Genomic DNA, 23,187 nt, shown 5'->3' with positions numbered 1-23,187 from the left:
TGAATGACCTAGCAATGAAAAGACAAGTAACTTTTGTGAGTGACTAAGTGAACTTTCACACTAATATTTCTCAGTACAACTAACTAGAAAAGAAGTATTAAGTTCTACATTGTCCAAATAGCTGGTGAATCTGAATTAATAGCTAATGGCTTTTACTGGCACTCTAGCATCAAAATTAAAGGTGATTTCAAAATATGAATTGCTCCTCTAATTAGATCATTGTCATAACCTTCTGTTAAAAATGCAGCACAGGAGAAGTAAAATGTTTGATTGTTCTCAAGCTCTTCTTAGACTGTGAATTATGTGCTCAAAGATCTCTCTTACTTATTGAATTGACTGTCAATAAAAGTGTCTTCAGTGAAGAAACTTGAAAAAGATTACAAAGCTGCAAGGTGCAGTGTATTGTGTAATTTGTGAAAAGCTGTGAAGAAGTTCATGATTATCTCTCAAAAAAGCATTCCAGAATTAACTTGCAGCTTGTGATCGCAAATCCAGATAAAAGCAGAACATAAAAATAACACTGAAGTTTCAAACATAAATTCTACTTCAGAGGGGATCTGAGAAGAAAATAAGAAAGTAAATAAGTCAGAATTTGCATATACTTATTTGCGATTAGTATGACTTTATAAAAAGGACAGCTATAGTAATAGTTATATAGGATAAGATCCAGCTTTTGTCAGAACTACTGTAGAGGTAAGATGAGTCTTTAGAATATCAGGATTGGGTATGTTTTTATAGTAGCAAGAATCTCCTGAAGAGTATTCAAATAAGTGTTTTCTTTCCTTGTTGGCTTGTTTTTACTTCCATTGCCTATGTGGAAAAGCACAACCATTTGGTGTACCTATAAGGCCGTATGTTGAAGCCACGTTACCAGTGAATTCAGTTTTTCCTTTGTTTATTGCACCATCTGCCATTCATTGTATCATGCAAGACTGATGGTAACTACTTTTTGTATTATCCAGTCCATCTGGAAGTGCTTCAGAGTTCTTACAAGATGATTATATTTCCTTGCCTTTTTTGGTGCATTAAGGGCTACAACAAATGAATTTTCTCATCAGGACTCCTAGAGAAACAAAGAAATTGTGCAATGATTTTGAAATGAATAAGTATATTATACTGAAAGATTATGACAGTGCTTCAAGGAAGAATTTGTCCAGGGGCCAGAGCACAACAGTAGAACTATAGCTTAAAGTACAGGTAAAATGAAACATGACTTGGGTTGGTGATCTTGGCCTTTCTTTGCTAATGATAATGAAAGGTGTTTCTCTATATATTGCTTACTTACCAAGTCAGTCTGCAAAAATAAAGTAGATTGAAATAGTAGTGGAGAGTGGGTTTTACATTTTGAATCTGAATTGGGAATTCATATTATATATCTTGTGCTTACATTTTTATTAATCAAAACAGGAAACTAAATTTTATTACTATTTTACTTAAGGACACTAGTGCAGCTGAAATTGATTTTCAGTGATCTCAAATTTCAGTCCTTTCCAGGCCTCGTGTGGGTACAGAAGTGAAGACATTCTCTCCTTGCTTATTCTAGTTTTCAAACTGCTGACTGGCTGAAGATTAAAAAAAACTGTTGCTCAGGTAGCTTTCTAACTAGTGAACACAGATTTCCCACACTGAGGTTTGGCTAAAAATTATAAAATAACTTAAAGCTAAAAATATTTAATAAAATACATTGGTAGCATTTTTTCAGGGATGGGTTTTAATTTTTAGTTTTTTCTTTTTTAGGGCTATTCACTTTCATTTTTGTTCCTTCCACAATAATGAATGTGGAAAATCTAATGAAAACTACACGAATGCAAGGATCCCTTGTATTTGTATTCTTCTATATACTTTAATATCCATACCTTTAAAACGAGCAATTCTAACTTTTTTGTCTCGTGGCAACGTTGCAGGATGAGTGCTATGATCATGAAAATGATATAGAGGTTACAAAGAAGTAAAGAATGAATGTACTTGCTCCTCTGTATCAAAAGTACTCCTCTTCTTAAAAGGAGTTTGAGTGAACATCAAGTTAAGCTGAGCAGTACAGCCTGATGAAGGAACACTAAGTTACCTGTGATCCATCCAGCTTTGAATCAACAAGCAATATATTTGTGTTACTGCCAAAGACAAATTAATTATTCCTGCTGAAAGGCAAAAACAATTAGCTTAAGCAGAGCAATACTGCTGTGATTATACTCTTTTGGGAACACAATAATGCCTGTAGTAGTCCATAGCAAAAGCACACTTAGCTCAGTACCCTGTCTCCAACAGAGGATGGTAGTGAATGTCTGGAGAAGATATAAGAACAGGAAAGCATGCAGTGTCCTAAATGTTCTTCTCTGCCTGTGGCTCAGGGATTTTCTAATCTGCAAGTTACATCTTCATGATTCAGATCTTGAGTTGTACTAAGTCATGAGCTCAGTGAAATACCCAGGGGTATCCTGAAGATCTCATCCCCAAAACAAGTACATGAGATGTGTATCCAGTGCCTTAACTATACTCAAACAGGAAACCAAGCCTACTTAAAATAATTACTAAAATAAAAAATTATACAAGCTTAAGTTTGCTGCATGTAAATAGTGCTCAAAAATTATTAAAATGTCCATGGAAAATGAGATGTGATGTTACAGGAAAGTGTTTGGATTAATTGGCTACACTGAAAAAGCTTGTTCATGTTTCTAATTGTATAATATATATTAATCAGAGGTGATTGTTTTGAGTTACCATAAGCACAATTCCATGAAAATTGAAAGAAATTAAGATGAATTAATCAGCCTGTCCTCTCATTTTTTTTTTAATAGTGTTAATTTAATGAAGGAAGTAAGCCAAACTTAGGTGTTAACATCTTTTCATGGGGTCTGGGTGGATTCGTGACATTATCATGATTCTTTCTGATACTGAAAAGAAAAAGTGGATCTGGCTGTCTTTGGCCTCTGTAACACTGTGAGTAGCAAACGAGCATAAGCCCTAACAACAGAGGATGACAAATGTTAGCTGTGAACTTTGCACTGGCCACTAAAAAAGTAAAATAAATAGTAAAGACAAGGGGAAAAAAAAAATGGAGTTGAATCCTAAATAATAATATCTCCAAACTTATGAAGGACTAATAGTAGAGCTACCCTTATGTGTTATCTGAAAGGTAGAGTGCGTGCCATCTCATAGATACACTGGCCAAGCTATTTGGTGAAGTATGTCTAAGAGATGTAGTTGCAAAATGTTTTTATACTAGTATATAGGCTCAAAGATTGGAATCAAACAGATTCGTTAAGACTGTTCAATTCTTACTTCCTATCTTCTTTGTGTCCAGTTTGCATCCTACTTATGGCTGCATTTAGCAGACGGTATCTACAGAGGGTGTGAGTGGAAGTGAATACTAAAGATATCAGGTAACTTGGATGTGACCATCACATTTTGAGGGGAAGAGGGCTAAATAAGGAGTGTAAATATGAATTGTTTTGTACTTTTTGGCCCCCAAATTAAAAAAAAAAATTGAACTGGGTCCTGATCTCTTGCATAATGTTCTGTGATTTAGTTTGCTTGCCTTTCTCTTTTTCCTGCCAAATTTTTGTACCACTTGTTTGAATAATTCAAGCTAATTTGATACAACTTTCCCTCTGTCAGCAGAACTGTGACTACAAAAGGTCTTTCTGGCACAAAAGTCAACTGGTGATGTGACTTTGTTCTGCTCTGAAATGACGAAGCTTTGTTAGCAGAACTTCTCAGTGTAGATGTAGCAATTAGTGTTCTGATTATGTTTTGGCACCTTCTGAAAAAGAGTACAGTGAGCACTTTTAAAGAGTTTGCAGACTCGTTAGAAGTGCTATTATGGTATTGTTGTATACAGCAATTAGTCTATTAAAAAAACTGACACAGTCCTTCTCTAGATACACAACAGCAAAGTGCTGTAGTTTATTGTGTGCTCATACAAAGTCAACAGCTGTAAAATATAATGAAATTTGGCAACCTGGAAATTCTGGAGAATCAAAGATCTCTGGAAAAAGGGCTGTTTGTACTCTGTGGTATTGTATTGCAGGATAATCTCTGGTGCTGGAAAATGTCAAGATCATTATTGCACTGCTGTTCCCTGTTGTATTCCTGCCCAGAGCATATCCAAAACAAAATGCGACCATTTCAGATGCAATGCTATCTCCATCACAAGCAAGTACATTTTTTTAGAAAGCAAAAAAATATTCCACAGATATGTAGCTGAGAGTATAACTGATGGACTAATCACTTCTGTCCAAACATCACGTCTGAGTAAATTCTCTAAAGGTACTTTTTTTCTGTAGAGTTTAAATCCTTTTTATTGGCTAAAGACAAGGCATAAATCTTGAGAAAATAATTAAAATGTGCAAAGTTGTTGGAAAACAACAACACTGAGGCTATATTTTTCAGAACATCGATTCTTTCTAGTAGTTGTATGGGGCTAAAAATGTAAAAGCGTGTTATCATAGACCACTTGAAAATGGAATGTCTTTATTTTGTTTGAGATTTGTACAGATTTTGGATTTGCAGAACAGTTACTGTGAAAAAATTTTGCATATGTCTGTGTGGATGAACTCAGGTGAGCATCTGAATCAGTGATTATATGATCCATGGCTCATCTGTCTTCTGACAAAGTTGTTGCCTCCTGAACAGACTGCAGATTACCTATTTGAGTTTGTCTGGCATGTCCTAAATCATTTAGCAGCTTGCTAAGGCATCAGGGGTGCTGAGATGCACACTGACTTCAGTGTCAAACAGGCATATCTAACCACATATTTCCAGTTTTACTGTCTGTGTGAGCAGCATGAGCAGTCTGGAGAACATCGCTGTGGTGGGTCTCAAGGTGCAGGGTAGAGATATGGGTTGATGATCTCTATAGTGGTTACTCTGCCCTATGGAAGATAAGCTATCATTATTCTAAATTAGCTCTCCGGTACAGGTAAAGAGATCCAGAGATATCCAGGGTGTGAGGTGAGTTGGAGATACGTTTTAAAAGGGGCCACAGCAATAAAACTACAGGATGAACACTGCTGTGTGAGTTTTTCCAAAGAAAGGAAGAACAGTGGCAGCTGAGTTCTGTTTGGGCAGACATGGTGTAGCATAATTTCTGAATAATCAGATAGAAAATTAATCTTGCACTCTCTTATTCCTGAGTGTGGCTGTCTATCTAACACTGTTAAGAATTTAATCCCCTTTATATGTACTCCTGTACCAGATCAAACTATCTAAACTATTCCAGCACAACTTCCCCATGTATTCTGACTTTCTAATACAGTGAGAAGAGAGATCTGTAATTTCTTCAAGAAGCCCAACAGTGAGGGGAACTGAATCTGTTTTGTCCATGTCCATTATAGGTTCTTTCTGTATGGCCATGGATATTTCCAAAGAATTTATACAACTAAGTGTGACTTCTTTTCACAGGGTGCAAATCCATTATGTTTCCTTGCTTCTTTGCAAGGCTTTTAACTGCACAGGAGAGTATTTTTTTTTCAGTATTTCCTATATCAAACATGACAAGTGCTAATAAGCTTGTCTATTCACAACATCTTATATTACTTGGAAGTAGATGTTATTTAGAGAATACACCAAACAGACACTATGCTGGGAAAGCAAATTGTACTGACAGATGGTGGGATGATTTTTGCTGCTTTTCATCCTCCTTTCAGGCTCTGTATTGAACATATTTCAGGTATTCATATATTTCAGGGCCAAAACTCTATAGTTTAATAAGCATTAAATAGAATTAAGCAGGAAGTAGACAAAACTCAACCCAAATCTGCTATCGTTGGCCTAACTCTCCTCAGTTTCAGGAGGCTTTAATATGGAAGGTGGTCATTGAATCCTCAGCATTACTGATAAATTACTGATAAGTTTCTGTACCAAGCAAGTCTGGTTTCTGTGAACATCTTTTGGAGTTCTCAGAGCAAATTTGGGTAGGAATTCCTTCCCCACTAACTTCTGGGCTGAAATCCACAGCAAAATAAATACAAGAGCAATTTCCTCCCTCCCCACACTGCTGTTGCATTTGGCCTAATACGCTGTATGGAAATTGCACCTGCTTAGACCAGATTTAAACCTGGCCACAGCCTTGCTGTGAGTCTTATACCATCTGTACCTGTGTGGACTTCTACTGACATTGACATGGCTCTGTCAAGGCTACCTGAAGCCATGGGACTCTGAAATGTCTTTCCAAGTCCTAGGGAACACTGCTGGAATTAAAAGGTAATATCAGGGATGCATTTAGTTGTCTCCTCTCCCTCTTCAAAATGCACTCAATGTCAGAAAAAGGCTGACTTCCATCTAGATGTTATAGAGCTGTGCTCTCCATCAGTCTATTTTCTTCTCATATTTAAAGATTTAATTTGTTTTATTTTCTAAGCCACTTCTTGTGTACAGTTCATAACAATAAATAAGCTCTCTGGTTTTGCCTAATTTGAATTGGCTTGATTGCATTTGGAGAACCACAGTTTACTGTGCTTTTGAAGAGCCTATTTTTATCTTTGGAGATGATAAAGCAAAGAAAAAATGGGTGTGAATGGCAAAGTGCCTGGTCTTAGGACAGACCAAATGCAGAGAAATTGCCCTGGCAAAACTGAGCCAAGAGGTTCACAATTCAGTGGAGCTAGGGACTATGAAAGCTGTTAACACTCAGTGCAATAAAAAGCAATTGCTCTTTGTCAACACAAACACATGCTTGAGCCACTAGAATATTCACAGACAAGGGTTTCTTTATTCTCTTTTTAATTTAAAGAACAAATCTTTATTAATGTAACAATTCTTTAGTAATTATCAATATCTTGCCTAATAGTTTAACAAGTGGAAATAATGAGAGAATACAAGAATGAGGAAACATGCAACAGAAAAGAAAATGGGGAAAAAAAATCAAATTGACCAGAAGATGTCTGGGACATTCTTAGAAATAGGGTGTGCACAGTCCTTTTATAACAAGTGTTTCTTCATATCTTTTTCATTTCTTCTCTTTGCGTGGTTGTCCTGTGAAAACTTCCCTTTTCTATCTCGCCTTTTTGAAATTGTTCCTTTACCTTTGTAAAAATTGGATGATTGTAGCTTAAAATGAGCTGTTTTCAATCACTTGCATTCTTTGTTTTTGTGACTGGTGAATGTTGTTGTACAGTCTCCATACCCATGGGGTTTGGTTGATTTGTATGGTCTGAATTTGTTGGGGGTTTTTTTGCCCTTCAGGATTAAAATCTCATGCTGGTTAGTGCTTCCTCTAATATCAGTCTGTGGATGGAAAGGCTCTTAAAGAATGAGTGGGTAACATTTCTTTATGATAAACATTTCCAAAGGCAATCTCATGGTCTTTCTGAGAGCCAGATCCATTCATAATGTGGTTTTACCAGCAAGAATTTCTCTATGTATCATAATAAACTTGAGGTCACATCTCATGTCCATGCAAAGTTTTCAAGAAATTGTGAGTAGGGATCAATGTAAACTAGTTACACCAATCTGACAGTGAATCTCATGCACCCTAAATTAAGGTAGTGATTAAATTTAAAGAAAACCAAAACAAAATACTCCTGCTGTAACAATGATAATCTTCAGTATTTTTGGTCTTCAAAATGTTTTGTGCATATAGGCTGTTTCATTTTTTTTTTTTTCAAAATGAGCATAGAAGATGCAGAAGATTGCCATTGTGTTTTAGGTAACTTGGAGAAAATATTACCAATGAGACAGTGGGAGAGTAAAGATAATTTCAAATTTCTAACTTCCTCAGTTTCATGAAACTATGCTGCTTCAGCAACATACTTTTAGCATTCAAACTACATTACAAAGGAAACATTTTAGGCACAAAATAGTAATGTAATGGGATGGTTGCTTGCATTCAAGAGAGATTGCACACTGTGTAGAGCAGACAATGAGAGGCCATGTTAATTTGCCAGCTAGAGTTAATGATTTCATTATGTGCAAAAAGAGAATTTCTAAGCCCTAATGGGATAAAAAAGCTCAATAGATTATTGTGAAGAAAAATGTTTGTGAAGAAGCAGGCTTAGGTTTTCTTCCATCAAGCAACACTTGCTAATTTGAAGCCTTGTTGTCTTCCAAGGTCTGAGTGTGCACACCACCTATGCAAACTTTTAAAAAGGTATGTGTGATTAGGTGTTATTTCTTTGCTGAAGGCCCCCCGTTTGTTTTATTTGAGTTCCTGGAATTTGCAAATGGGATCAGATTTATAACCATCATTTATCATTTGACAAATTATATCCTAAGCTATTTTAGAAAGACAAATGCTCACTAATTATGGCAAGAGCCTGCCAAATAGCAAGTGGAAGAATTGCTCTAAATTTTAGGGGGTCTGGCTTAATTGATCCACCAAAAAACTAAAGCTTTGAGGAAAAAAGTGTAAAGTTTTTTTCAATCTTTATGATGTGTTTGGGAGCTCTTGGAAGGGGACCAAGATGCCTCTGTGGATGTATTCAAGGTTATATTTTCACATCTGAGTGCATGAAGCTAGTAGCATCACTGCTTCTTTCTCTGCGCAACTCTTCTCCCCTATTGTTTTCCTGCCTGACATCCCTATTGGCTTGAAATAAATAGTCAGTCAGGAGACCACAAATGGGCAGTGAGAATACAAGGAATTGAGGTTAAAAGTGGCCCAACGCTATCTGTATTCTGGACGTGAACATGGAAAGATACATACATTAATGCTGTGAATGTACATAATGCTATCTAAGTATACACTCCCAGTGTTTGACATGGATAAAGTTAATGTTGTTCTATAGAAAATGCATTGTAATTTTAGAGATCTGAGAAAGGTGAAGTCTTCTCTTTAGAGAATTTACGAAGTATTCTAGACTAAAGAAATGGTTTTATGGCCTTGTTTTGATTTTGAGTGAGATTAGAAACCGATCTACTGTGAACTCTTACCATCCTGTATACCTCAATAACGATTAATTGTCAAGGTCCAGCTCTAGCTATCCCTCAGTCTGTGCAGGGTTTCTTAGAGGTGCATAATTAGACTGGAGTGGTCTGAAAAACCTTGAAGAGGCCTGTCCTTTCAAGAAGCTCAGGTATTTAGAATTATAGAATTTTAGAACAGTTTGGGTTGGAAGGGACCTTTCAGATCATCTAGTTCAAATCCCCCTGCTGCAGCTGCAGGCAGGGACACATTCTAGTTGACCAGGTTGCCCAGTCCAGCCTGGCCTTGAAGTAGGAGTGTCCAAAACCACTTGGGGCAATGTGTTCCAGTGTCTCATTGCCCTCACAATGAAGAATTTCTTCCTAGATGAGTTTGTATAGAAGTTTAAAGTGATTGTGGAATAACAGTTTTGGATTCCCTATACACTTAAGTATACATTCTTTTTTTCTAGTAATGTTGTTGTGAAGTAGCATCATAGTTAGAGGTGTCTGCATATTAACATCAGAAGTGTGGATGTTCCCCTTCTCTAAAAACCCACAGCTACCTTTGCAGAAAATCTTTAGTGGAGAACAGAGAAATCTAAAATATTGCTAAAGTTAGCAATATGGGAAAATGTTTTGATTCAGTTTGAAACAGGAAAAATTAAGTTGTTTCTCAAAATCAACAGCTTACAAGGTCAGATTCATTCTGTTATTAAAAAGATGGCTTTTGGAAAAATAGAAATATCTAGTGATATCGCTAACTTTGTATTTTGATGTGTGCTTAAAAAAATTGGCTCTAAAAACAACAGGAAAATAAAACATAAGTGAAAAGTGAGGGATTTATGTGAAATATTTTATTAAAAAAATGAAATCATTGCTTATAAATTTTAACCAATCACTTAATAAATTTACCAGAGAGTAAATAATCGTGATAAACCTTACTGAATGGAATGAGCACTAATAGATAGGTATTTTATCAAGAAAGTGGAAGAAAATTGATTTAGGTTTCTGAAAAACTAGAAGATAACGATATTGAATCTTGTCTACAGAATTTTCTACTGGTGACCCCTGCAGGTCATATTTTTAGTGTCATATCACTAATTTTGCAGTTGAACTTCCTGTTATTGCAGTTAGGGATGTCACAGCAGCACTTCATGTTGTGTAGCTACGTTCAGGGAACTACTGAAACAGAAGCAATACTTAGATCCTGGTATAGATTGTACCAGGTTTTAGGACACAGTGTTGGATGGTGGTGGTGATGAGAGTCAAAGGCACAAGTATTCAGACTGCCATCCCTCCAATCCATTGTCATGTTTCCAATGGATCTAGAACTCAGTGTCTTATGAAAAACATGTAAGAAATTCTTAGACTGATCAAGATGGAATAAGGAGCTGGGTTAAGTCTTACCTTAACTGCTCTCAGTAGTGGACTATAAGAAAAAAATGCGTGATTCCATTCAGCAAGTGCTTTGTTGTAGCTGCTCTTCTCAACTCAAAGCAACAACTGCTACTGGGGTTTCAGTCTCATAGAATGTCAGAGGGGCCAAGGCCTCATGAGATGTAATTTGGGTACTGAAAATATGATTACCCCTTAAGAAATGTAAAGAAGCTCTGGCACAAGCCATAGAATAGCTGAATGACTATGAATTTCTTACTCTCATGGTCAGCTTGAAAAACTATTTTAATAATCTCTCTATAGCTTTTTACTGCAGACATAGAATATAAAAGTAGTATTAATGAAGTTAACTTTTTTTTATCCTCGAGAAAGAAGTACAGGGAAAGATCATAGCCTGAATTACATTAAGTTTTTTTTATCAATTTAAAATTAAGGATCTCTTCTTGTTTCTCTCTTAGCAATGTAAGGTAGGACTTCTGGTCTTAAAAAGAATGGTTATCTTTCACTTATAAAAATCACAGAATCACAGAATGGCCAGGGTTGGAAGGGACCTCAAGGATCATGAATCTCCAACCCCCTGCCACATGCAGGGCCACAAACCTCCCCGTTTAATGCTAGACCAGGCTGCCTGGGGCCACATCCAAACTGGCCTGAACACCTCCAGGGATGTGGCATCCACAACCTCTCTGTGCAGCCTGTTCCAGCACCTCACCACTCTCTCTGTAAAGAATTTCCCCCTGACATCCAACCTAAATCTGCCCTCCCTCAACTTAAAACCATTTCCCCTCATCCTAAGGTTATCAACTCTTTCAAAGAGTTGATTCCCCTCCTGTCTGTAGGTTCCCTTTAGGTACTGAAAGGCTGCAATGAGGTCACCCCGCAGCCTTCTTTTCTCCAGGCTGAACAAGCCCAGCTCCCTCAGCCTGTCTTCACAGGGGAGGTGCTCCAGTCCCCTGATCATCTTTGTGGCCCTCCTCTGGACCCTCTCCAACAGCTCCCTGTCTGTCTTGTACTGGGGGCTCCAGACCTGGACATAGTACTGCAGATGGGGCCTCACAAATGCAGAGTAGAGGGGAACAATCACCTCCCTGTCCCTGCTGGCTGCCCCACTTCTGATGGAGCCCAGGATCCCATTTGCCCTCCGAGCCGCAAGGGCACACTGCTGGCTCATGTTAAGTTTTTCGTCTATCAAGACCCCCAGGTCCTTCTCCACAGGGCTGCTCTCAAGGACTGCTCCTTCCAGTCTATATGGATGCCTGGGATTCCTCCGGCCCAAGTGCAAAACTCTGCACTTTGCTGTGTTGAACCTCATCAGGTTTACCTGGGCCCACCTTTCTAGCCTCTCGAAAAATCTATATAATAGCATGATTGTTAGAAAGCTGATTAGGGGTTTTAAATAAATAAACTAAAAAAAAAATATATATATATAGCAGAGGAAGAAGAAAGTGAAGGAAAAAGTATGAAGTTATCTCAGGAAAGAGCTAAGCAATGATTTACTGAATTTCTGTTTTCTAGGAACTGTAGACCTCTGCTGTCCGGCGGAGTACCTTTAAGAAATATTGGCCCAAATTGTTGCTAATCCACTTTACTTCCACTGTTTGCTTTGATGTCTCTCTTAAGAAATATTAGAGGAAGAAGAGGGATAGTTCGAATTAGAGTTTATGAACATAGAATTGCTTATCCACTATCAGACCCAGTTTGCCTTGCCAAGTTTGTATGCTGTCCACGAGAAGTACATATTACCTGACTGAAATATGGATTTTTATATCCAAATAAATTATACCAACAGCCATTCATAAAAATAGAACATATTTTTATTATTGATCTATTTCTTGGAGGGATCACGAAAAATGGTGCTGCGTACTATTTGTTTCTGCTCTTTGCTATGTGATGGAAAACATAGTTTCTGTTTCTTTCATTTTTTCTTAAACTTACAGAGCTTTATATCATGTGAAGTATATATAACATTTCATTTTGATGTAACATGAAAGACTGCAAAACTAAAAACGTCTAGCATTCATCTAGCATTCAAAAATTATTTAGCATTTTACTGCTATCTCAGAGATTTCAGTGATGCTGTGGTGAAACAGGATGTCTAGAAGATGATAGATGAATAGGGGTTTCTAGTGCTGGAGAATTCAGACAATATATTTGAAGGTCCTAGGCATGCTGCTGTTTCCTGGCAGAGAAAAATGAGGAAAGGTATGCAAGTGAAGGAAATCATCTGCTATTGAAAATAGAAAATAAATCCTGAATGGGTCCTTTAAAAAAAGAATATTATTGACACCAATGATTAACATCTGTCTGCCATAAAATATTTTCTCTGAAACCCCAGGAACTGCTCATGGTAGAAATGTTGTGTGCAGGAGTGGTTTCAACAAGCATATTTTGGATAGGGATGTCTAGGGATTCCTTCTCTGCTCGTCCACCAGCACTGAAAGGAAGACTTCTGTTTCCATGCGATTATTTTTACAACTGGTCTAGAATATTTATGATTCTTTCCATATCTGACCTAACTCAACTTGTGTAACCCTTGGAATATGCTGTTCACAAGCAAATCTGGTTGCAGAATCAAGAGCTTAGTCCTTACTATTGCCAAGCATGCTCAACTTCTATTATCTCAGTGGCAAAATATAGCATTCAGTATTTGGATGAACCTCTCTGTACTTGGAAAGGCTGAGTGCTGATGTAGTTTTGTTATAACATCAGCTTGCAGTCTAAAAGAACTTAAAATGTGGTACAGTTTAATTGGAGACATGGATTCAACATACCTTGAAATCAATAGTGAGTCACTGGCCATTAGATCAGTCTTTTTGTATTGGGACTGATGATGCTAAAACAATTTTTTTTTCATCTCCTGGAATTTGACAGAACTGCATAGAAGGAAGCATAGGCAGCAATCAGTGCAGTCTCACATGTAACCAGGATTACAGAAAACACTGCTGCTTCCCTTCAAGCACTGAATTTGCATTTCTGTCTTGTGTTTATTTGTGTCTAAGCAGCAAATCAGTTGTTGATAAAATAACTACTAAAGATGGATGAATGAGAATAAAACAACTTCCCCACTGAAAATATGTAAGATGTTTAGAAAGAACTGTGGGCTAAGAGTAAAGTTTCAGATGAAAGCTAAGTATTTATTATATAAAACAAACAAACAAAAAACAGCAACAAAACAACAGATGGAACAAGAAAGAACGTGCACAATTTTCTTCATGAAATGCATGGATTTTCTGAAATATTCTTCAGAGCAACACACACATCAAATATGAACAGTTTCCCTGAAAGATTACACGGAAGTTAGTGTGAATAACAAGACACTGAAACCTGCAGTCTAGACACGCATCTTAAATCCTGATTTACAGTCTTTTTGTGCAAGTCTGATCTGTTATGCACTGCTACTTCAAGGACCTAGAAATAGCGAGAGGTAATGTAAAAAGAAAAACAAACAAAACAAACAGCATGGTCTATGAACTCTTCTCTTACTACCAATGTTTTTAAACAGTCTGTGCCATCTTAGTCGATCGTAGACTCTGTGAATACCTACTTTTCCTGTATGTTGAACTTCTAGTTACTTATGTTTTGGCTGATTTGCATGAATGTGCATTGAATGTAATGGAGATTTCCTCTCAAAAGGAATATACAAGCACAGTAATTTCTTAGTGATGCTGCTTTTTCTTATTCTGATGAACTGCCGCCATAGGAAAGCAAAGAATGAAACTGGAACAAAGCATTTTGTTTTTCAGAACCTAATATTTGTTCTTTATCGTAGTTCATCAATATTTTTTTCAGTATTTTTATTAGATAGTAATTGAAATTATTTATTGAACTTTCATGTTGGACAAATTACTGCCTTTTAACAAAGACATTCAATTACTAATATTAAATAATATTCTGTAATATATAGAAATTCATAATATTTTTCATTAGCACAAAAAAATGTTGACACTGTATGCTTCAGCAGGGAAAATACATCCTGTAGAAAAATACTGCCTTCAGTAGGAATCTCTTCCTCGGGAATTATACAGGTCCAAGAAAGTGTGTATATCTAAATGCATCAGGAAATATTCTTTTTCCTTTTCTCGATGTATTTTGCAATATATACCCAGAAAGAAAAAAGAATTATGTCCCATGTAAACATTATTTAAGAGTGTCTGTTTATATTTGAAAATAAATCAATATGCTTAATACAGTCATTAGAATTATGCCTACAAGCACACGTGCACTAGACTTGCATTGGCTCTGATACTTCTCTTTATTCTGGGGAGATGAATTAACCCTGTCAGGTTCTCCAATTCTACCATGGCCCCATATTTATTAATATATCCCTCTGGAGAGAATCCTAAGGGACAATTTGAGTCTGTTCAAGAGAGAGCCAATTTGTAAAGACTGGTTCCTCTTCTGTCACTGTATGCTCTTATAAAAAGTTCCTTCCCGCATTGGCCTCTAACTAATAGGACACACATGGGCAGTCACTGTGGCTCACCTAGCCTAGAAACTGGTTAAGCTGGGATAATTTGCTCATCTCTGGGAGCTCTGGGAAGAAAATAGCAATCTTGGTGCTCCTTCAAATTAGACGAGGCTTAAATGTATTCTGTGAGTGATCCTGCATTTCTGGATTAACAAGCTGGATGTTTCAATTTGACTTTCATTTCGTAGGACTGTTTTGACTTTCTGGGAATGGCTTCCTATTAGTCACTTTCCTAAACCAACATGAGAATGCAGTCCTAGAAAATAACTCAGAAGGGTTTTCTAGCCCACACACAGCAATCTGAGCAAGTGTCTTTTCTGTCATAGTAGCCAACTACTGCAGCATCCAAGTGTTTTGCATGCCTCACTGGTAGATCTGATAAACAGACAGAGGATGACTCAAAAGAAGAGACAGATTGAAAGCCAGAGGCTTCTGTGCATTATTTAGCAATGCCTCTTACATCTGTGATGGGCCTGTGTTGAACCACTTATTCTGACCAGAAGAACTGAAACACATATTTGTTTAGGTTAAATATTCTTTTTAAGAAAAGAAAACTTATTACTGGAAAAAGTCAGAAGCCTGCCAGGGATCCTATGGTTCCTGGATTTACTGGTATTTTGTGACACGCACACTGACACTCTTCTGATAAGCAGTTTTCAGAGAAGTCTCTCAGAGGCTGACTGAGTGCATAGGGGACTGCTATTGTCACACGCTGGAATGTCAGAGTGAAAACATTTCTTGGCTCAGAGGATAATGCCGCCTGTTATATCAGGAAATCATGCTGTATGGCCATCACTTTTCCAGACATCAGTGTAAAAATAGGTTAGACTTTTGCTCCCCCCATTCTGATGCAATGTCTCTAGAGATTCCTTCTTATAATGACTTGGATGTCAAGTTTTCAGTTGCAACTTCTTCTTTATTCGTTGATTTCTTTTATTCTTTTCCCTGCACTGCTGCTTGGTAATCCAAAAGACAGTTTTATAGGGTGTATCTGAAGATATATGTGCTTTTAAACATCCTGATTTATAGAGTATTATATAAAATTATGAGTTTAATACACCTGGAGGACTTGCTTTGGTACTGAGGAGACAATATAAATGTTAAGAATTGGTTACAAAACTATTTTCTATCATCTTGATTTTCTTCTTATGGATAGTGGTAGACTCAAAAGTAATGAAATGCTTTTAAATTATTGAAAGTATTTTGAGAAATCTATTGAAAAGAGTATCATAAGATAAGAAAATCTCAGTTACAGAAACAATTTCAACATCACTCATCACATCTTACATTTTCAAGGGTCTGCAATGGTTTGCATTATTTTCATACAACCTCTGGTCTCTGACCTCAATATGGAGTTTTCCTAAAAATTAGGCAGTCTAGGGGAAAGAGTTAATACTTGTCTGTCCTATGTGTCAGGTTTTGGATTGCATGTAGCTGTGGTTGATGTCCTTAGCTTTCAGTTTCCTTGGGAATGCTTATATATCAAGAGGGTATCTTAGGTCCTGCAAGATTATTTTTATTTTCCATTAGTCTTTTCTTAGGTAATATGTTATTACATGGGAACTATGAGTGGGAAATATCATCCTGCATGTTTTGCCTGAGAGCAATAAAAAGGAATTTATTCCATGGCTCAAAGTTCTACTAGAGGAAAAAAAAAAAAAAGAAAAAAACCTCTCTTATTATATTGCACGCTGCTTATCAATAGGAAACCCCTGAGTTGGAAATTTGCCACTAATCTGCATTAGCACTGCAATCCTGTGCTAGAATTATCTCCTTATTTTGATTTTTTTTTTCTTTTTTCTCAACCTACCCATATCAAAGAAAAGGAAATAAACACCTGTGATGGACTACAGTGGAAAAGAAGATTTTACTTTAATTATTCAAAAGATAATTTCGCAGCATATATCATGTGTTAGATAACTTTTAACTTCTCTCAAAATGATGTACAATTCAGTTGAGGATATTACAGGTGCATGTGCTGCTGGCATCTCAGTGAACAAACAGGAACTGGGAGGGGTTGGCTGGATCTCTGTTACTGAGAATAATTGCTTCATTACTGAGAGCGTTACACTGAGCTCAGCTGATGAGCTCCTCCATCTGTTTCTGTTAATTTATTGAACAAGCACCACCTGACAGTTAAATAAATAAGAACTTTATGTTGTCAATCTAAGAAACACATGGAAGTCAGAGTTTGAAAGTCTTTTTTGGGGAAAAAAAAACCCACTATGACTTCTCCTTCAGTTTCACCAAAGCAAATTTAACAGACCAAGCATGAATGGTATATTCTAGTTATGTGAGCTCCATTTTCAGTGCTATGTGAGACCTACTGTACAGCTTCAGATATGGTGCAGCTGCTCTGGATCATCAAACTTCAGGTGTAAAATGGTGGCCATAGAGATTATGACTCATTCTCAGTATTTCATTTCAATCTGATTTAGTTTCTGAGATAAAGAATTCTCATAAATGTAGACTAGTGTAGATATATGTACAACATCTTGCCCAAGGAAAGACTTACCCATCTCGGTACTCGCAGGTAATGTTTATTTAACTATAAGTAAGGTAATCCTTGTATGTTAAGGAAGCCCAATGGGTCTTCAGAAATATCAGTATTTCAGGGTCTCATAACTACAAAAGTATTTTGAGGGACCTCTTCTACTTGAAGCTTCTCCAGGTTGCAACTACTCTTAGTCTACCATGTTCTGTCTGCATGTCAAGTATTTAATGTTATGCAATTCCTGGAACACTGAAACAAATGTTGTAAAATTTTCTTGGCTGTATACTGGTATAAATGCTGTGTTTCTTTAGATTGTTTTATTATTATTATTATTTTATTTTTTCCCTTGCAATTAGAATTTTTATGCATAACCTAGGAACATTTATTGCTGTCAGGCCTCTTCAGATCAGTAATTCCTCTTCAGCTTTTCAAAATTTTCATGTCATCTCGTCTCTGAAATCAAACAAAATTTTTCCTAGAAAACTGTTCAGAGAGGCATGAGTAGGTCTGAAGGAAATTAGCATAGGAAAATCTGAAGGAAAGTAGCATAGTTGTACTACAGAGCTGTTGTGATTGCCAGGCTCTAAATGATCCAGTAGAGAACAGAACATAGATTACTGAACTATATCAGTTTCAGTATGAAATAGATAAAGTAATGTGATCAACACCCATATCTATTCACCTATGGAAATATAAGCTTATTTCCATAGGTAAGGACAGAGAAAGCCAGTGTATTTGGTATGTTTCAGGGCTACCAAGGTGTAGCTCAGCTGCAGAGTATAAGTATACCAATGTGGTACTATGCCCAGACCAATAACAGTTGCATGTTTTTGCTGTTCCTTAATCACTCTTTGGGAACTGGTTTGCACTGGAAATGATCCTATCATGATTGTGTCAATATTCATCCATTGAGGATGCAGCTTTACACTGTAGTTTGTATGCACCACTATCAACATTGCTGTTCAGACCTGATTTTCTTTGCAGAGACAAAACTATACTAATGGTTGTCTGAAAGTGAAGAAACTGAAGACAAAAAAGGGCTCCTTCCAAAGAATTTACCACATCCTAAAAAAGGCAAATGAGAAATACACAGAGCTACTAAGCATCAGTCTAGTGGCATATTCTCAGCTATTGGCATAATTATGTGGCCAAAAAGAAGGTTGGAGAGATCCAGCTTGTATACGAGTAGGACGACAACAGGAGTGCTGCTACAGTGAGTGACAAACCTGATCTCATTAATATTCTGTACTGATGAGATGAACAGAAGAAAAGAACTAAGAAAGGTGTAAAAATGTGAAAGTGACACCAGACCAGAGTTGGTTTGGTGCTGGTTGGAAAATGATACCATGAGGGTTGATCAATATCAATAAGGTATGAAGCTGGATCATAGGGGATCTTAAAAATTGCAGTGGATTTTTCCAAATGACTGAATGTTTTCTGGGAAGAGGAAAGGATACATGAACCCTGGAGAGCCCAGTAGCTCCAAGATATTTAGCTAATTACATCATTAAGACATTTTTAGTGCAAAGTGAAAGCTTTAAAATATCAGTCATATAAACAATCATAGTAAAAATATAATATATCTGTCTGTTAATGCACTACAGCTTGAAAATCATTGTTATGAATGGCTGTCAGCAAAGGAAAACAAGTGAGAGAATGAAATATATGGGGAAAGAACAAAAACTGAGGGTGTCAGGTAAAAGAACATTAGAATGGAGAACCAGAATCTGCAAGCTCTGATGTTGATTCCCTAGTGGACTCTGGCTTTCTCTCTCTCTGACCTGAACTGCTTAATCATTTGTCTTATAAGACTTGCTTTGCCTTAATTAGTACTCTTTATGAGCTTTGTAGATTAGGGAAAGAAAAAAAAAAAAGCCAAACAACCCTCTCAGTATAGTTGGTAATAGGTAGAAATTTAACACGTCTGAACAATATAAACTGAAGTGAAAAAAAACCATGAATTCAACATGAGATCTTCAATTGGCATGGAAATCATCAGCCCACACCATTCCAGTCATTGTTACTTTTGTTCTTTTTTTCCTGTTGTTTGTTCTTTCATTCCAAAAAGCAGGTAAGAATGACCTGCATATAATATTTGGATAAAGCTGGCCATAAGATGATTCCATTTTGCAATAGCTTCCAGATATACACATTTATATTTGGTTTGCAGTGGAATAAAACATAATGCTCTCGTGTGTTTTTGCAAAGTGAATTTGGTTTGGAACATTTGCTTTTGGATCAACGTTGTCAAAAGTTAAAACTGTAAATGAAGGTTAAAATACATCTCATTTTAGAAATATTTCTTGGTGGGCAATATTAAAACAGCAATCTCAAAAGAAACTTCTTGGGGTTTCAGAATATCTCAGGATATTCATATCTCCAAAAAGTCACAACAGCTACTTAAAAGTGACATTTGGAATCACTTGCTGAATTTGGAGCTCCCAGGAATCATGGTTTTCAGAGTTTTCTTTTGTCTTTGTCCACAAATAAGATAAGAGAGATTTGGAGTTTTTTTGTTAGTTAGTTTGTTTTTTCCCTCTTCTTCAAGGAAAACAGAGCCATTCCTACATATAAAGGACATAGGTGTTGGTGTGTGTCCAGAGGAGAGCCAAAGAAATAATCCAAGGGATGGGACACCTTCCTGAGAGGACAGGCTGAAAGAGCTGGGGATGTTCAGCATGGAGAAGAGAAGGCTGCAATGCAACCTGATAGCAACCTGTCAGTATCTAATGAGCAGGCACAGGAAGGAAGGGGAGAGAGTCTTTAGCAGGGTCTTTGGTGATAGGACAAGGGGAAATTTTTCAGGCTTAAAGAGGGTAAATTTAGGTTCAATATAAAAAAAAAGTCTTTTACAATGAGGGTGGTGAGGCATTTGGACAGGTTGCCCAGAGATGTGGTGAATGTCCCATCCCTTGAGACTTTCAAAGCCAAGCCAGACCAGGCTCTGAGCAACCTCATCTAGCTGTACTTGTCCCTGTTCATTGCAGGGGAGTTGGACTAGATGGCCTTTAAACATCCCTTCCAACTCTGAGGATTCCACGATTCTACAAAGGACAAATAACATAAATGTCAGAAAACACACAGCCTGAAAAAAATAGTCAATGCAGACTGCTTTGATTTGCACAGGCTTTGGATTTGGCCTCTACTAAACCCTTCTGTGTTCAAAGTTACTATTCATGCACTTAATATTTCCTTAGAGGTCTAGCAGTCTATGTAAGGCAGAGCAAAGTAAATCCAGGTATTGAATACCTGTGGCTGGATCAAAAATGCCACATCCCATAGCACAAAATCACAAGCCAACGGGAACACAGGCTAGTAAAGCTGCTCAAAAAATCAGATGGATATTTATATTTCTATAAAATGAGATATAACCAGTACTAACGTGTCTCTTCACTGCACTCTAACTGTATGTCCCATATCTAGTTGATAATTTCCCCCCCCCCTTTTTTTTTTTTTTTTAATTATCTATCATCCATTTCACTCTCCCACTCCCTGGGCTTAATTTTCTCTGGGTGTGGTTATTTTTTTATGCTTCTGCACTTATTTTACTGCTTGAATATTCAGAATAGTCCTGTTTGTGCTGTGCTTGAGACAAAGCGTCAATTTTTTTCACAGAGTTGGGAGGTGAATGACTGCCTAGTAGTACTGAGATATCTTTCCAGAGATTATATCTGATCTCAGAAATGGGATGGTGCTTGCCTACTCAAAGAATCTATGCTTGTCTAGAAATAACAACAATCATAATAATGATATGAAGCCAATACTTTATTTTTAGGAAAGAAGGTATAGAGCAGCTGATATGGACAGATGTTTGGACAGTGGCTCTACATTCAGAATGTGGATGCTAATATAAGCCAAAATCCATGCCAGCAATGTACAACTCCAAATGCTTCTAAATACTAATGGTTTTTAAATTATTAACCTGATGAAAACTAACCTGATGTCTATGTCTAACGAGTCCTTTTCACTCGCATTTCTTGCAAAGGTGCAGATCAATACAACACAGATTTACAAATATGAAGTCACAATGTTATAATTATGTTCTTAGGATGGGAAAATGTTTCGAATTCATTTCAAAGACACCGTTGTGATATTTTTCTATTGTAACTCTGATACACGCAGTCAGGTTCTGGATAAATGAAATCAGTTTGCCTGAATATAGTTTTCTCCCAAATTTGGCTGCTGTAATCACCCAAATTCCCTTGCAGCTCATGCCAAAGGTGCATATCACCCTTATGAATATAACCACTACACTCTGATCTTGGCATGGTTATTGCTTTAAGGGTTATTCCTTTAAATCTTACCACATTACATTTGCTAAAATTTGTATTTGGCACTGAATATTAGAGCAGGGAGTCCATCTCTGTATTTCCTCTGCTGGTGAGCTTTTCTTAGATCAGTTGTTGCTGTGAGTCTTACTGCAAATGTACTCTCTCATTTTTCCATGGCCGATTCATTGCTGTTATTCTTTATCATTCATTCACAGTAAAACATTTGAAATTTTATCTTAATTGGTGCTTTCCATATGGCCTCAATTGAACAGCTTAAGGAAGTTTGCCATTTATTGTTTGGGAACTGGCTGGGTATCAGTCAGCACATGGGAGGTGGTAAATAATTGCCTTTGGTTTGGTTCATTTTCCTTTTCTTCTTCCACTTTTTCACTTACTAAATATTTTTTGTCTCAACCAATATGGTTTTTCTACTGCCTTTTTTTTTTACTTTTCTTTATTCTTTTTCTTAACTTTTTTACTCTCTTCTTCCCCTTTTTCCTTGTCTCCTTGTCCTACAGTGGAAGGGGGAGAAAAACATTACCAAATTCACATATTGATCTATCTTCTACAGTCCTATAGTACATGGTATGTTTATAAATAGAAGAAACTAGTAACAATGAATGAAGCTGGAATGCTTGCCATCAAGAACAAAAATACCCCAAATTTCAGATGTATAATACAGCTTGTGTTGATTAGAGTAAGAAACAGAGCTAATTTATTTTTCTACTAACTAAAATGGTGCTGAAATATAAGGATTACTGCTTCCAAATCAGTGGATAAAGTGATGTTTTAAGAGAATTCTCTGAAACAGCAACTCCTGCTTATAAGGCTCTGTAAGTTTTCCCAAGTTAAAGGACAAGGCAAACACTGTAAAGCATTTTTTCCCTACTGCTGATTTGAAGTCTTTTCATACCAAAATCTCCCCTGGAAATCAGGGGAGAAGACTGTCACAGAGCAATGACATAGTTAATATCCTGATCCTCTGACACTAATGGGAGGTTTTTCATGTACTTCACCTCGTGGGTTCAGCATCCTTTCCCTCTCCTCTTTGCTGAGTTATTAAAAGATAAAGAAGAGCAGCTGCTGCAGCAGTCATAAGAATTGACAAACTTACAATAGGTGATGCCACCTGTGCCTGCCTAATTTAATCACAGCCCAAACAATCTGCTGTCCATTTACAGTGGAGATAATGTGCAAGTACATCTGAAAGTGACTCAGAAGCAGGAGGGCAAGGGGAGAGGAAGCAGCATGGGGGCAGTTTGCTCCAACACCCTCTTGATTACAAAGAAAGTTTATAGATGATTGCGCTGGTCATGAAAAAAAATGTTCCCTGCTTTTATGTGCAGAGGGAAAAAAAATCTGGTAAGCACAAAGCAAAGATCATTTCAACTGTTTCCACCATACCAGCTGTACGGTATTATATAAGCTATTGATGATCCATCTGTAGTGAATGCTCCTTGCCAGTTGCTTGGCTTAGAGAGTGTTTAGGAGGACATACCAAGGGAGGAAGATGCCTGTTTATTGTGCAGGCGTAATTGTCTTTTCTGCTGGATGATCTCATGATCTACTCTCCTACAGTGGTCTCCATTTCTTTTACATAATTACGTTAGTATAATTTTCCATATTACACCAGTGAAGCTATTTAATCATTTCAGGTAGTTGACTTCTTAAAAGGTAGAAAACCAGTGGGAACGTGAATTAACTATATGATCTCAAAA

The 23,187-nt window shown here is 36.9% G+C and overlaps 1 long non-coding RNA gene across 1 annotated transcript in view; it reads left to right on the top strand.

The window, feature by feature from the left end:
* The window catches only part of LOC149918323 (uncharacterized), a 77,041-nt gene that overhangs the window by 5,681 nt on the left and 48,173 nt on the right, over positions 1-23,187 (top strand). The gene's annotated exons all lie outside the window — the stretch shown is intronic.

This window comes from Phasianus colchicus, chromosome 4, assembly GCF_987193195.1.
Source record: "Phasianus colchicus chromosome 4, bPhaCol1.hap1.1, whole genome shotgun sequence".
NCBI classification, from domain to species: Eukaryota; Metazoa; Chordata; class Aves; order Galliformes; family Phasianidae; genus Phasianus; species Phasianus colchicus.
Note: the sequence above shows the minus strand (reverse complement) of the source record. Positions and strands in the feature narration are given on the sequence as shown.